The following is a 13,774-nucleotide window of genomic DNA, read 5'->3' as shown; positions in this document are numbered from 1 at the left end:
GACGCGAATCTTACTCTCTTCGCTTCTCCTCCAGTGCCACTCCTGTGCGGCGCCAATCAGAGCGCCGGCTCAGTGGCGGCTGATACCGATTATGTGCTGCTGCCCAAGGCGAAACGTATCGCCGCCGTTCGCCACTGTGTGTACCCCTTCCCCCTTCCTCCGTGGCGCGGCGGCGACCGCGCGAGAGCGCGCGTTATTCTCCGGTTGCCGAAGCACCGGCTCGCTATCAGCGGATCACGGTGAGCGCTTCCCAAGCCGAAAGGCAGAGCCACCTTCAGTGGACTCGCTAGCAGCGTCAGCGGCTTCAGTCAGTCTCCGCCATCTCATCGCCGCGCAACGTTCCTATGCGCCTACGCGCAGCCTGCCAGGACCTCACTGTAAGCGAGGCAGTTGCACCACACTATGCTTCGCTTGCGGTGGCTGGTGCGAAATGTTCCGCACGAGACCAAGTGTCCGAGGCTCACAGACGGTTTATATTAGATATAAATAGTTTATAAATATAAATAGTTTATTATCCCCAGCTCTTTCTGAGCCTTGAACAAGGCAACCAGTGGAAGTCCTTGGTCTGCGCTGCTGATAAAGGAGCTACCCGAGCAGAGGCCCAGCGCCGTCGCCGCCAGAATGCAGAGGTGCGCTACGCCGAACCAGGCATTGGTGCAGCAAATCGAGCATATATCCATCTATTTCTTCGACCACAAAGCTTCTTTCATGAAAACCAAGAACTGAGAGTGGAGTGTTTCTTGATGAAGGATTATGTAGGAAGAATCAAAAGTTATCGGTAGCTGTACACACATTTCTTGCTCGAATTCTTTGCCTCAATATATCGAAAGCTGAAACAAGCGAAGAGCTGCGTTCTAATTGAACATTAGGAAGTAACGTAATCATGAGCAATTTTTCAACTTTATTTTTCTCACAATTTTCAAGTGCTGTTCAAATTCGAAGAAATATATGGCGTACCTAAGCGCGTTCATGGCCGCATGCGTGCGTGAGATTTCGGAACCACGATGTTAGCATAACTGAAAATTGACACTATATTGAGCAACCTAAGGCAAAACCCACCGCGAGCGGATAAATCAAGGGCTCTTTCAGGCATTTAAGGCTCTCTAGGCACTTTTCCACGATAAAGTAGCCTCACCGCTTACGGCATTATCTGACTAAGCTATGTCGGATGCTCGTTTGCCAAAGTCGGAAGTTCGAACCCTCGAATGAAAAATGATTTTTTTTTTAGGATGGTGAGCACGACTTTCAGTTTCTCCAGCACACTGCATCTCTAGGCTTGGAGTGGCGCCGGACACCAGCAAAATATGCCGAGAGCGAGTGGGGTTATACTACTCCAGGTACAATCAAACTAGGAAGGCCCACTAAGCTTCAACTCTCACCAGAACAAGAATTGGCCTCCATGGTGCAGTATTCGGTCACTACCTCCCTCACGATTCTTACAATTAACCCATGGCCTCCAACTGCAGGAACTGCACAGCACCTGACCAAGGAGGCGGTCAGACTTGTAACGCAGCAGAGGGTGCTAAGAATATCTGGGTCAGGACACGCCAACAATGTAAACGGACCCTGTCAACCTTTAACAGCCAAACTCTGTGGAGTGAGGCTAGCTTAGCAGGACCCTTTGAGGAACTATCAGAGATTGTTTGGGGTATTATCGCCCTTAGTGAGATTAGAAGAACTAGAGAAGCTTCTGGATTGCTGAATAACGAACATGTCTACTGCTATAGCGGTCTCCCATATAACAAGGGAAGCACGGGGAATGCGGGATGTGGAAATTCAAGACGATGAGCAAAACGAGAACAAGGTGAATGCAGGAGCCAACGTTTCAACAAGTTGACTTGTCTTCTTCAAGGCGACGTATGCTTACCTCGCCGCAGTATATATAGGTAGGGTTCTTCTAAAGGGGAGAAGGTGTAAGGCGGGTGGGTGCGGCAACGAGGGACGGTGTGTTAGCGTGTCGACATGAGAATAAAGGAATGCTGTGCACAAGGCCAAGCCCCCCTTCCCCTCACCCTCTCCCCCCCGCCGCCCACGGCTGCCAACCACGTGGCGACGCACGCGTGTTAGCCGGCGTGTCAACGGCGTCTGACACGCCGGCTGACAAAAAGGAGTAAAGGAAAAGAAATGGATACGCCAAGAAACCAAACTAAGCGTTGTTGCCTATAGCTTGAAATTTAGCATAGCGAATAGATTCGAAAGCTCCCTTTGAAACGTTTATGACTATCGGTTGCAGAGTCTTGAACTTATGGATAAGGTATGATTCTCTGTATTTCCTTTCTCGTTCAGAGCGAAAATTTGACTGTAAGATGTAGAGTTTAAGTTCATCAAAGTTATGATCTGGTTGGTTCAAATGCTCGGCGACGGCTTTGGGAAGTTGTTTAGCTGTGTCCGCGCGATGTCCGTTTAATCTGGCGTTCATTGATTGTCCTGTTTCACTAATATATTGTTTTTTACAGAAGGAACATTCAAGCATATAAAGCACATCCGAACTTGTACAAGTGAAGCTAGATCTGACTTCATGCGTATAACTATTTGCGGTGCTCTTAATTTTAATGTCCCTTTGAAGGTGCCTGCAGGTTTTGCACCTGGGGCGACAACATGCTTTTATTACGGGGCAATGCTGTTGGCTGACTTTTGCGTGGACTAACATGTCTTTAGGGTTCCTGTTTCGGCGATAGGTTAACCTAGGTACATCCGGGAATACTTTTCTCACACGCTCGTTACTTGATAATATTGGGTGGTATTTTCGTAGGATGTTGCTTATTTTTGGAGTGCATTAGAATATTTTGTTATAAAAGCCGGCGGTCTGTCAGATTCTAGTGTGGGCTGTTTTTTCGCCAATTCCGACTGTCTCTCCAATCTTGACGCGGCATCATAAGCTCTATCGAGAGCAAGTTGGGGATAGGTCGTTTCTGCTAGCGTTGTTTTGAGGTCATTTAGGTGGTGGATATAATCGTGGTCTTCGCGGCAGATTCTTCTTATTCGTTTCGCTTTTCTGACAAAAATTCCTTGCTTGCAATGTCGCGGGTGATGACTGTTGTAGTCTAAATATGGCTGGCTATCCGTAGGCTTCCGGTAAAGTGTCGCTCTCAGTTTTTCGTTTTCTATGTAGGCCGTCGTGTCCAGGAAGTTGATCTGACCAGGAGAGTGGTGAACAGTAAATTTAGTACTCGGGTGAAAGCGATTAAAATGGCTAATTAGCCCGGTTAAGGCGCTTGTGCCGTGTTTCCATATTATAAATATGTCGTCAATGTACCGAAGGTAGGCGTGGGGTTTTAAGGGGTAGGATTGCAACAGGTCTGCTTCACGCTGTCCCATGAAAATGTTTGCATACGTTGGAGCGAATGGCAAACGCATGCTAGTGCCGAAAGTTTGCAGGTAGTGAATAGAATTGAATTCGAAATAGTTGAGAACTAACCTAAGGAGCGATAAGTAAACATCAGGAGCGTGCGCTTGGGGATTGATTGCGAGGGATCTAGAAATGGCTCCAATTTCTTCGCTCATGAGAATGTTGGTGTAAATGGCAGAAAATCTAAAGTGACTAGAATAGTGTGGTCGGAAAGGATTTGGTTAGCGTTGATGCCGTCGATAATTCGAAGGAAGTGCGGCGTGTCTTGAAAGAAAGATGGGAGGGTGGTGGGGTTGTTTGAGAGGTGGTGATTTATAGTGACTGAGTAGGTGTGTTGTTATTAGACACAATAGGCCGACCTGGGATCTCTCTCAGTCAGTCAAGAACTTTATTGAGGTCCTGAGGGGTCTAAGCCGTTGGAGATCGCACGCGGCGAGCTCCTTGGGCCGAAACCGTAGGTGACGCCCAAGTCGGGACGGGAACGTGGTGACGCTCCGCCAGTTCTTGGGCCCTCTGGACGGCCTTGAATTGCAGTTTGAGGTCCGGGCTTTTGAGGGCTTCTTCCCATTCGGGCTCACTGGAGAGAGGGCCCTCTGGTAACGCGGTACATTGCCAAAGCATGTGCGAGAGTGAGCAGTAGGGTTCTGGGCAGTCTGGGCAATTTGCCGGGATTTCTGAATTGTAGTGGCTTAATAGGCCTCGTGACGGATACGAGTCCGTTTGCAGCATTCGAAACGCGGCCGCCTGCGCTCGCTCGAGTTTGGCGTGCGGGAGCGGGTATTTCATTCTGCCTTTTCGATAGTGTGAGGTTATTTCTTGGTATGTGAGTAGCGGGTCATCAAACTGAATGTCCAGCCCCTCGGAGGCCGTGGGACCGTCGCGGCGGGCGAGTTCTCGCGCACGGTCATGGGCCGTTTCACTGAGGCCGTTTCACTGAGGCCGTTTCATGGGCCGTTTCACTTTTTTTTTTTTTTTTGCGGGTGGATGTCTTTCCCCATGTGAGCGGGGAACCAGGAGAGGCACCGTTTGCACTCGTTTGAGCTCGCTAGTAATATATGCGCTACCTCTTTCGGTACATTGCCGCTTTCGTAAGCCCGAATTGCAGCACGCGAATCCGGGAGGACATGGGTAAATGTGGGGTCTGCCATGGCGATGGCTACGGCTATCTGTTCGGCTTTAGCGCTAGTGGTCGATTTAACCGATGCCGATGACCTCGGTTAAATCGACCACTAGCGCTAGCACTTCGACCGGAACTTTATGTATTTTAGGAAGAAGATAAAAGCGGCCTGCGTTTTTCTACAGAGCGGGCAATATTGACGAATCCTAGAGAATTAGTGAGAGGGTAGCAGTAGTCGTAATCAAACTTGATAAACGGTATATAGTGAAGGTAGTACAAGTCAATGCTCGAACATCCACTCACGATGATGATGAAGTATAACAGTTTTATGAAAGTGTTGAATTACTGATAAGAAAAGTGCAACTCAGTATACTGTAGTTATGGGCGACTTCATTGCAAAGTGAGGGACAAGCGGGCTGGTAAGCAAGCATTTGGCAACTATGGCGACTATTCTAGGAACGCCAGAGGAGAGATGCTGGTAGAATTCGCAGAAATGAATAAGCTGCGAATAATGAACACCTTCTTCAGGAAGTGTAGCAACAGAAAGCGGTCCTGGAAAAGGCGTAATGGCGAAACAAGAAATCAAATTTCTCTCATACTTTCTGCCGGTCCCGGCATAGTGCAGGATGTAGAAGTGTTAGGTTGGGTAAAGTGCAGTGATGATATGTTAGCGAGGGCTAGGATTCACCTCAATTTAAAGAGAAAAAAAGAAAATTGGTTAGGAAGAGACAGGTTAACCTAGAGGCAGTAAATACAAAGGCAGACAAAATCAGGCTGGTGCTTGCAAACAAATATGCAGCCTTAGAACAGAGAGATGAAGATGTCATAGAGGTAATGAATGAAACCATAACTATGCTGGTTTCAGAACCAGCAAGTGATGTGTGAGGCAAGGCACCAATGCAACCTGTAGGCAAGTTCTCCCAAGAGACAAAGGACCTAATAAAGAAACAACAAACAATGAAAGTGCCCACCTTGAGAGATAAGATAGAATTCGCGGAACTGTCAAAACTGATCAACAAGGCGAAAATAAGGGATATTCGAAATTATAACGTGAGAAAGACTAAGGAAGGCGTAAAAAATGTACGCAGCTTGAAATCAGTGAGAAGAAAACTTGGCATAGGAAAAACCAAGATGTATACACTGAAAGATAAGCAGGGTAATATCATCAGAAATCTCGAAGGTATAGTAAAAGCAGCGGAAGAATTCTACACTGCCCTGTACAGCACCCAGAGGAGCCACGATACCTCCGTTCGAAGCAGTATTGAACATTTTGCAGAGACTCCTCCTATACCTAGCGATAAGATCAGAAGGTCCTTGCAAGACGTGAAAAGCGGCAGGAGAAGTTGGAATAACAGTCCAATTATAATTAATCAAAGATGCAGAAAACCTAATGATTGAAAAACAGGTGGCTCTCTATACGAAGTTTCTATCAATTGCATGGGCCCCAGAAGACTGGAAGAATGCAAGCATTTTACTTATCCAAAAAAAGGAGACGTTAAAGAATTGCAAAATTGTACGCCCATTAGCTTAATTCCAGCATTATTTAAAATATTCACCATGATAATATCCAATAAAGTAACGGCAACAGTGGACTTGAGTCAACCAAGGGAACATGCTGGCTTCAGGAAGGGATACTCTTCAATGGATCACATTCATGTCATCAATCAGATAATCGAGAAATCCGCAGAGTACAATCAGCCTCTCTATAGAGCTTTCCTAGATTACCAAAAGGCATTTGATTCAGTAGAGATATCAGCAGTCATAGAGGGATTAAGTAATCAAGGAGTACAGACAGCTTACGTCACTATCTTAGAAAATACCTACAGAGGTTACACATCTGCCTTAATTCTACGCAAGTTCGTAGATACCTATAAAGAAAGAGGTCATACTAGGAGACTCACTCCCTACAATGTTATTCATTGCTTAATTGGAAAAAGTATGTAAGCCATTAAACGGGGAAGGCTTAGGAGTAAGGATCGACGGCGAATATCTCAGCAATCTTCGATTTGCAGATGACATTGTTCTGTGCAGCGACACTGGAAACGAGTTACAACAAATGATTGAGGACCTTAACAGAGTGAGTGTAAGAGTGGGGTTGAAGATTAGTATGCAGAAGAAAAAGATAATCATGAATAGCCGGGCAAGGGAAAAAGAGTTCAGGATCGCCAGTCAGCCTCTACACTTCGGGAAGGAGGGCATTTACCTAGGTAAATTAATCACATGGAACCATGACCATGAAAAGTCAATTCAGAGAAGAATAAAAATGGGCTGCAGCGCATACGGCACACATTGTCAGCTCCTGACTGGAAGCTTACCATCATAATTAAAAAAAAGGTGTGCAATCAGTGCATTTTACTTGTAATCATATATAGGGCGGAGACTTGGAGACTGACAAAGGAGCCTGAGCATAAGTTAAGGACCGCGCAAAGAGCGGTGGAACGAAGAATGCTAGGCATAACGTTAAGAGACAGAAGGAGAGCGGTTTGGATCAGAGAGCAAACGGGTACAGACGATATTGTAATTGGCAGCAAGGGAAAGAACTGGTGGTGGGCAGGTCATATATTGCGTAGGTTTGATAACCGGGGCGATTAGGGTTAGAAAATGGGCGCTAAGAGAAGGGAAGCACAGTCGAGGACGGCAGAAGACTGAGTGGGGTGACGAAATTAGGAAATTCGCGGGTGCTAGCTGAAATTGGTTGGCACAGGACAGGGGTGCTTGGACATAACAGGGAGTGGCCTTAGTCCCGCAGTGAACATAAAATAGACTAATAATAATAATAATAATAATAATAATAATAATAATAATAATAATAATAATAATAATAATAATAATAATAATAATAATATTTTTACAATTTTAGCTCTTGTTGCGGAAATCAAGGACGTAAAAAAAGCTTAGAAGTACTACCGACACTGCATTTTAAGGTTCAGTCGCTGTTGCTTCTGAAAGCAGAACTATCAAAGCTGATGAAGACCGTCTCTGAGCTTGAAGACACCGTCACTTTCTTGTCAAAGCAGCACGAGATCAGTACAGTACGAGACGTGAGCAGCTCAAGTTGTCTGAAGATGCCGCAAGGACCAGAGACAAAGAAATTCAGAAGTTAAATGAGACTGGCCGTGTTCAGGCTGAGATTTTTCAACGATTGCAGCATGATAAAAATGAATCTGAACAGCACAGCAGAAAGGCAAATATGGAAATTCGGGGTTTGACGGTTGCCGATAAAGAAGATTTGAAAGGCATACTGCATGAGCTGGCTGACAAAATTGATTTACCCGAATTTTCTGGTGATGCTGACGTCGTTGTGTCCACCGAATTTCTGGGGAAACAGACACTGTCCCTGCAGTCCTGATTCGTTTCTCAACGGTAAACATGAAAGCAAACTGGATCAAGGCTCGTGGAAAATTTCGACAGTTCTGTGAATCCGAAGTGCTTCCGAAGCTCTGCTTTAATGACAATCTAACCACGGCAAATGGGCATCTGTTCTGGCTTGCCCGGGCCGCAGGCAAGTAACACAAGTACAAGTTCGTTTTGGCGAGAGCAGGCAAAATCTTTGCTAAGAAGGACGAAGGCTCTCCACTCATTCGCATTAGCAATGAAACGGATGTTGAAAAAATCTACTGAATGTGTCTCCATCTATTTACATGATTTTCCGAGCTTTCGAGCTTTTAAGGACCGCTTCGGTCGGAATTCCGAATTAGACTTTACTTTGGTCAATAGAAATATTCGCACTCTACGCAAATACTGGCATGAGTTTAAACATATTGCAGAAGATGCAACAAATTTTGTAGATGTATTTGTGCTAACGGAATAAATATTCCCGACTCAAGCGCGTAGTTCTTTGTCATAAAAGGTTACAGTGCAGAACTTATCACTCGTTCGCACCGTCGAGAGGTTGGGATTGCAGTTTTTCTGAGTTAGAAGTACACAGTATCATGCATTGATATAGATCTTGCTCATGCGGAATGTCTGTGTTTAAATGTAAGCTTTTTTCAGACCACTCACATTGTTAGCGATCTACCAGCCTCCTGCAAACAGCATCAGTCGCTTTGTACTAGAATTAGAGACTGTTTTGAAGTGTTTCAGTTATGAGAGGGCGTTTTGCCTCATCGGTGATTTCAATATTGACGTATTCTGCCCAGGAAAAACTCATGTGTCAGATTATTTATCTGCCCTTTCTGCTTTTGGCCTCGAAAGCATGGTCACCACCTTCACAGGTGAAGAAATTGTGAATGGCCGAATAACGCATTCTTGCTTAGACCACATCGCCGTACGGGCACTTAATCACGATCTGCATTCATGCGTGATTACGCATCGCTCAGCAGATGACTACTTCACTGTGTGTCGTTTTATCTTGAGGCGCCTTTTTAACACACCTCAACATTGGAAAGTAAATAGCTCAGATAGGCGAATGCGCGTTGCCTTTGTTGGTCAACGTAAATTGGATGAGATGATTGGCAGGTTCGACTGGTCTTCACTGATTGTTTTCGGAGTGCCAGTGTTAATTTATGAACAATTTTGTTCGCAAATACGCACCTTTCAAGAAGCCTGCACTCGAATTGTTCTAACTAAACAGTGAAGAAATCATAACTGGCTTACCGTGGATATCATGAATGCAATCGCCTACCGAGATTTGCAGTGGAAACGGCTTAAACGAACTCCAAGCAATGCTGAGCTTCGCGCTAGATACAGAATTGCGAGGAATAAAGTTGTCGCCCTTATACGATGCGCTAAACGACGCTACTTTCAACGTCAGTTTCAATTATCTGTTGGAAACCCAGCTAAGACGTGGTAACTGATAAACCACCTACGCGGCAAAGACACTACCAATTCAAAGATAGCCGACGCTTTCCCATGTGATCTTGCACAGACAGCCACAATCTTCAATCAACATTTCGCACATGTTTCGGGAGCAACTTCAATGGCGCCAGCTGGCCACTCTGGAAAAGAAAAAAATCATATTGGCTTCCGCGTTCTTACTGACAATAACATTCGACGTACTCGCAAGAATAGTTGCTGGGTTTAGGCGACATAAGCCAGCTGATATAGACGGTGTATCGGTATATTTGCTCCAGCGAAACTTCAACGCACTATCGTGTATTCTTCTTGTCATACTTAATGGATTTCTAGAGACAGCTACAATGCCGGTGGAATTAAAAACAGCTATTGTATCTCCATTATTCAAAGGAGGAAAAAAAAGGTATTGTGGACAGTTATCGACCTATTTCGATCTTGCCTATCATGTCACAAATAATAGAAAAATTCTTCTTACAAACTATGACGTCATTTCTAGGTAAGTTTTCAGTTATATCGAGCCGTCAGTTCGGTTTGTGAAGGCGCGGGGCACCATAGCTCTGCAGGGGGAATTTTCAGACGAATTAAGCACAGCTGTAGAACAAAACATGTTTGCATGCGCATTGTTTCTGGATACTTCTGAAGCATTCGATACTGTGAACCATGAACTCCGACTTGAAAAACTTTACCTGCTCGGTTTCAGGGGGCCATTTAACCATTTCCTAAAAAAACTCTTGTCCGGCGCTCGCAGGTGATATCTTTAGACAACGAGTTATTCATCAATAACAAGCTACCATTGAAAGCTGGAGTGCCTCAGGGCTCTATTTTCTCTCCTCTTCCTTTTAACATATTTGTAAATCATTTTTCTTCAGCTGTATCGAAGTGTATGATATTTCAGTATGCAGATGATACTGTCCTTTTAACTAAGCATATCTGTTACTCAAAAGCAGTTTCGTTACTTCAAGAGAGTGTGCACGATGACCTGACCTGGTTTGCTAACAACTGTTTGTCAATAAACAGGGCAAAAAAGAAAAAAATGTTGTCTTGAAATCCACTTAAAACAACTGTTACAAATTTACCCTTCTTTTTGCACTGTCGTACTTGCCAATCGTGTCAGTGTGTCTCCGTAGAATATGTAAACTCCTTTAAATACCTTGGTGTTTTCTTTGACAGTGACCTCTCATGGAATGATCACATGATATATTTTTGCGGTATATATATATATTTAGTGTTTCATCGCTGCTTTTTAACATTAATTCCATTGTTCCGATACCTGTAAAAAATCATTATCATGCACGCCTTAGCATAGAGTGTGTTACGTTATGGCATTACATTGTTCGGGTTTTGCTCATCTCGATGGCTGTGTCGAATCGACAGAATTCTAAAATAATATGGTGAACTCCATTACTCATAATTATTCGTCGGCCGACAATGTGAACTTGTTTATACATCTGGGCCTTCCGTCATTTAAAACTTTTTTCACTCAAACGGTTGTGGTAAGACATTTCTGGAACCGTGATTTCAAACAGGAATATATTGCTCCCCGTGCACTGCGGAAAACATTGCGTTTTATAGTACCGCACTGCGACACAAGCTTTGGTAAAGTAAGTAGGTATGCTTATGTCCAAAGAATATTCAATGACCTACCTGATCACATATTTACTGCAACATCGAAACGATACTTAAAAAAAATGTTGAAGGCACTGTAAGACATGCACAATACTACATGTCCTCTTTCCTTGTTTCTTGTATTTCTTTTGTCACTGACTTCAGCTGAGTTTCTGTTTCATTTTGTTGTGATAAGCTTCACCCGCTTTTCATTTCTGTACTTCTTGCCATTTTGTCTTTGTTTGCCGACATGCCGGGCCAAGTCACGCAAGCCACTTCCTTGGCTTTGACCGGCCTGCCTCCTGATGTACGATTATGGTAAGATGGCAACAATTATATTATTATTATTATTATTATTATTATTATTATTATTATTATTATCTGTGTGATCCCGCGCATACTGTTCTGCTTCTTGCCGGTGACTGTATTGAATGCATTATCACTGTTTTGCAGTCTTTGCTTGGTGCGATACCCGCTAACTATTCGGTACATTGGATCTTGTCACGCATTCTTCAGTGAAAGAGCCTTGTCTTATTATATTGAATGTGATGTGAATAGCAATGCACATTCTCGAATCAGTATCCATCTTATTTGCTTGCTTTTACGGTCAGAAGTTTGTGTAACAGCGAGCTAAATTACTAGTTTATATTTTTGGAAATGTTTGCGTCATTGCCGCCTTTCTAATGTGACATTATAATTTTGAAGATATGTTATTATTAATAAATGCCGTAGCTTGGGCAATATCAAAAGTGGCTTGCTCGTTCCACCACACAAAGATAAGACTAAGCTTAAGCAAGTGTCATCATGAGAGACTGAATCACTCCAATCGGATTCCTTCGCGTCACGATTGTGTTAGCGTACGCTCGCTTACTAATCAGGGGCATCAGTCAGAGCCTCAACTGCGTTTATATTTTTTATTTTACCGTCCTTACCTTGCACATTGGACTGTGAGGAACATCGTAGTGAAGGGCTCCCAGGTAATTTTGAACATACGCGATCCTTCTGTTCAATGCCACTCCCGAGATAAATCGGGCACCCACCCTCGCACAACTCCTAACACTGCCGTATCTACTCATTTTATAGTTTCTGTATTCTCTCCCCCTTTTCACGTGCAAACCTTGCAAAAAAGAATTGTATGTGCCTCTGTCATCTATGGATAATTAATCTAAACAAATAAGAAAAGGACAGCGCGCCTATCATTTGGAGATTATCGGTGAAGTTATGGCGATTAGCAGTCTTTCTCGTGATGGGTGTGTGTAATTGGTGGTAAATTATTTTATATGTTGGAATTAGGATTATGATTATCATTGTAGCCCCATGCGATAGCTTCATACCATCCATGATTGAGGACACATTATGGGCACATGACATAATCGCATAGTCAAATTGCTGAATGGCGCTCTATCATAGTATATGTTGGTATAATAACACCAATTGAAACTCCGTGGAAAGCACCACCATCCCTAATATCATGGCCTCAACTTGGTTGCGATGGGTGATCATCAAGCGGGCACGCTCGACAGATGGGTGTCGAGGATAAAGAGGATTCGCTTTATTATATTTTAGGGTGACGTACTGTTTCTGTTACGCTACCGTTTCCACTCTGGGGGATTGGCCAAGAATGTGTACGTACTGGGCCATGTTGTTTGCTCGACAAGGCAGTAGCGAACACGTACCTACGGCCCAAGCGAATAGGTAACTTGGGGGACTGAGTATGTGAAATAGATTAGATTAGAAACTGCTTGAAGTTCCCAAGGAATTGTAGCCGCACTACAAACTAATATGTTACATTTCTGGCTGTGAGGTAAGGCCTAGGACAAATGAACGAATTTCTGAATTATTCACAAGTGCCTTATACGGATAAAGAAATGAAGAAAGTAGTCGGCAGAACTCATCTCACATTGACTGACAAGGGCAATGGGTCTAGCATTGAATAAATATAGCTATACACCGTAGGCAACTGGGCTTCTCTCTCGCGTTTTTTTTCTGGACATGCCCCGCCATCTGGTGGCACTGCCGAGTAGCCCGCGCGTAGCCTCCGATACGAGAAGCGTACAGCCCCGATGCCTTCGAACACTGAGCATTCTTCATTCACTTGTGGCTCACCCAGTGACGCATCATAGGATGCCCGTGTTGGTGAGAGGTTTTTTTTTGAGAGCGGCGCGTATCCAGTTCATAAATAGCGTAGCTGGCTTAAGTGTTGGCGCGAAAGTTGTTCATTATAAAATGGCACATGCCAAGTGCATTTGTGGCGAAGCCAGCTAGAGCGTCGGGTTCCTGTCCTTGGGGAATCCTTGTGATGTGGGCTCGATTTTGCCCAGCATCGGAAAAGATTAAACGATCTTGTTCTTTATTGCAGAGCGTCTCATTCTCAGTTGCACATGGCTACTTACCCAAGTAAATGTCCAAGACATTCATTGAAGAGCAACGCACACCTACTGTGACCCGGAAAGCGCTGGAGCACCTTAAGAATGGTAACGCATTAAGTTCAATTTCTTTGTAGCATGAAATATCAACTGGGACAACAGGCGGAAGAAGAGGATAAAAGAATCTCCATCAGGAGCGGCCGAACAATCAGAAAAAGAAGGAAACAAAACTGGCAGTTAACGGGCACCCAAATCAAGGCACACGAGCGTTTTTGCTCGCTCTTATATCGGAATGCTGTCACTGGGTGAAATGCAGCACGGCGCCACAGCCAGGGAGCCACCACAGCCGGTAGCTTCATCTTCACGATAAAATGTCTGTGTTCCGTAAAGTTACGTAAACTTTAGTTGTTTTCATGAAGAAAAGTAAGGAGGTGTCGATCAATAAGTATGTAAGCACTGATAATTGCGAAATATAATAGTCAGATGATGCGGAACCTGTGTACTTTGACCCGAATACCTCAATAATATTATTCACTCTAAATA

The 13,774-nt window shown here is 44.2% G+C and overlaps 1 long non-coding RNA gene across 1 annotated transcript in view; it reads left to right on the top strand.

Annotated features, from left to right (window-relative positions):
• Positions 1 to 13,774, top strand: part of LOC135907290 (uncharacterized) — a 125,961-nt gene that overhangs the window by 98,630 nt on the left and 13,557 nt on the right. The gene's annotated exons all lie outside the window — the stretch shown is intronic.

This window comes from Dermacentor albipictus, chromosome 7, assembly GCF_038994185.2.
Source record: "Dermacentor albipictus isolate Rhodes 1998 colony chromosome 7, USDA_Dalb.pri_finalv2, whole genome shotgun sequence".
NCBI lineage: Eukaryota > Metazoa > Arthropoda > Arachnida > Ixodida > Ixodidae > Dermacentor > Dermacentor albipictus.
Note: the sequence above shows the minus strand (reverse complement) of the source record. Positions and strands in the feature narration are given on the sequence as shown.